The sequence below is a fragment of the Suricata suricatta genome, chromosome 1, assembly GCF_006229205.1.
Source record: "Suricata suricatta isolate VVHF042 chromosome 1, meerkat_22Aug2017_6uvM2_HiC, whole genome shotgun sequence".
NCBI lineage: Eukaryota > Metazoa > Chordata > Mammalia > Carnivora > Herpestidae > Suricata > Suricata suricatta.
Window position 1 is genome coordinate 8,601,905 of NC_043700.1, and position 3,036 is coordinate 8,604,940.

The window sequence follows — 3,036 nt, forward strand, 5'->3', positions numbered from 1 at the left end:
CCCCTCAAGGGAGTTGTTACTCAACAAAGTTGGGAAAATAGTGGATGAAAAGTATCAGAATTACTTCCAATTATGTCAGGTAAATTACTTGCCTCTCTTTTGTTGGGATTTTTTTCTGGAGTTTTGTCTCGGTCGTTAGTTTGGAATGTATTTCTCTGTTTTTCATGATTTTGTTTGCTTTTATGAATTAGGCAGAACAGCTACCTTCTCATTCTTGAAGTAATGGATCTCTATAGGAATATTCCCTGTGTAGACTTTAAGTGGCAGTTTTGGCGTGAGTGGAATAATATGAGGAGACCCTTGGGCATGTTTTGCCAAAGTCCCCATGGTGGAAATAAAAGCAGGACTTGGAGGGGTGGGTCTCTAAGTATATGCCCATGGGCTCCTGAAGTGGGTGGCATTTCCAGGCAACCTAGAGCCTAAGGACCCTGCTTCCATGCACAGTATCCAACTGGAGAACAACACAAAAAAAATCAGTCATGTTGGCACCCCTGCCCCAAGAAAGAGTTCTAGCAGCTCCCTGCCTTTGTGCCTGATGCTGTGAGTTACTAAATGGATTTCCTTCCGCTTTAGTCTGGCTACCCTTTAATCTACATTTTTTTTTTTAACTGTGTCCCAGGATGGATGAGTGCACATGCAGACCACACCCATCTCTCTCTGTAAAGTAGGTCACTGTGTTAGTGTCCTCATTATTTGTGTCCATTTTTCCTTGATGTGGTCCCCCAGTCATTGTCTTTTCAGTCAGCCCTCAGTTCTTCAAAAGGAATTACTGTTTTTGGGGATACAGTATTAGAGAGTTTGTGGGAATTTAGTTTATAGTCTTAAGCTGCTATAATTTCCCAAGAGTATTTTTAAATACGGATGTTAATTGGTATTTTTAGTATGACATTATGAGTCAAAACTTATTCTACTGATTAATAGTTTGAAGTTTATACATCAAAGAAGCAAAGATAAAATGATAACATGAGAAAGTACGTTTTAATATCTATGTAAACATCCTTTAAAGTGACATTTGTTATCACATTTGTATTTAATTTTAATGGATGTATTTATTCATTTTTATAGACTGCGCCCTAGCATTCATTATCAAATAATACTACAAATAAGCTATTTCTAAAATAGTGTTAAATTTCCCTTGTTTTTAAGGGCTTCTTCCCCTGTTATTTAGAAAAGCATTTAATGAAATACATGTAAACATTAAATGTCATGTTTTATATATATGTAGGAAAAAAAAACATGCCCTCATGTTTTTTTCAATTTAAATCAAATGTTCCACCTGAGGTAAAAATACCTCATAGCCTGAAATTTAGCTTAATAGAGACTCTAGGACTACAAATTTAAGATGAGATTTTGGTAGCCAAAGTTACTGTTAGAGTGAAATTGGCCCATCAAGGATTTTGGCTTTATTATTAATATAGATAATTATATTTATTAATATAGATAATTATATTTACCCTATTTCTATAGCAAACTCTTTCACAATTAATATGCTAATTTAGTCCAATTTCTTGAAATGCTCCAAAAGAAGAAAAAAGGAAATATGTAGCAGATAGAATTCTTAATAGCTATATCATAACTATAGATAAATATGATCAGTGAGTAAATGTGAAAATTTAGCTCTGAAAAATATCTCCAGCACAGTTTTAGAATAAAGTATAGTGTAATAGTCTTCTGAAGCATTTAACTATTCAAGCAAATTTAACTATACAAGCAAATAACAACGAAAATACAACGGTTTTAGTATCTTACCCTTTGTAGGTTGTTTTAAGAGGGCCACATACAGCTATTTCTTAGAAACACTTCAAATACCATAGACTAATTATTTCATGTTAAAGCAAAAAGAAGGTATTAAATTGCAGAAAGATGAGTTTTTAACATTTTTACATTTCATGATATATTACAATTTCCATCAGTAAAAGATGGGGAAAAAACAGAGCAAAACGATTATGAACATTGGAAGTAGTTAGCAAAGACAATTACTTATTTGAAAAGGTTAATTATTAAGCTCCTCAGAACAGATGACCAAGACATAGAATTCACAAATCATAAAAGAGTCCCCATAATCATCTTAGAGTTATTAAAATAATAAATTAAATGTTTGAGAAGAATAGTTTCCAAATTAACTGTGGTCCAGTAAAAACCCAGTAATATCTATAGAAATGCAAATACATTGACCACCAATAAAATTCACAATGTTTGGCATGAAATAATTACCACATATAGGAAGAGGCAGGAAACTTCCACTACCACTCAAGAAAAAATAATTAGCATAAAGACAAGAAGTGCATCTATTTTTCACTTTCTCAAGAAGGTTGAGGAAAGACAGCTTGTTTTATAGATGGTAGAAGATATACAAAGTCACAAATTCAACTGTCTTTATGAATGTTTCAATAGACAGGATTCAAAGCACATGGAGGAAGAAAACGCTTCTCCACTTGAAGATGAAGTAAAAATGTCCCACATAAAAGGCAGAAAATGCCTGAAAAAAACCAGGACCCCAAAACTGTGAGCTTTGGGAAAACATAAAGAAGACATGTTTGTATAATTGGAATTCCCACATGGCGGGAGTTGTTAAGGAATAATGGTGAACATTTAAAAAAATTTGATTAAAAGTATAAACCCCTAGATCCAAGGACACAGGCCAAACAATTATGAAAACAATAAATTAATTGGGCAACTTACACAGCCTGCTATCAAGATATCTTAAAATCGTGCAAATGTTACCTAGTGTTGAACTGGAGACTTCACGTCACAAACACAAATTAACTCAAATTGGATCAAAGATCCAAATGAATATTTTCAAAAAGCTTTGTACTTTGTGCTCTTATAAAGAAGTTAATGACCTTTAGTTAGGCAAACATTCCTTAAGTTCTACTCAGAAACTATGAACTGTAAAGAAAAAGTATCATAAATTTTAAAGATGAGAGATGAGGGAAAGATGGCAAAGTAGGAGGAGCTTGACCTCACCTCTTACTACGGACACACCAAGGCAATGACTGCGTGTAATTCAATTCACCCAGAAAACAACCTGAAGAC

At 33.6% G+C, this 3,036-nt stretch overlaps 1 long non-coding RNA gene across 1 annotated transcript in view; it reads left to right on the top strand.

The window, feature by feature from the left end:
• Positions 1-14: 14 nt before the first annotated feature.
• Positions 15-3,036, top strand: part of LOC115299190 — an 11,396-nt gene continuing 8,374 nt past the window's right edge. The window contains exon 1 of the long non-coding RNA XR_003912193.1: positions 15-79. This is a non-coding gene — a long non-coding RNA (uncharacterized LOC115299190). The remainder of the gene's footprint in view (positions 80-3,036) is intronic.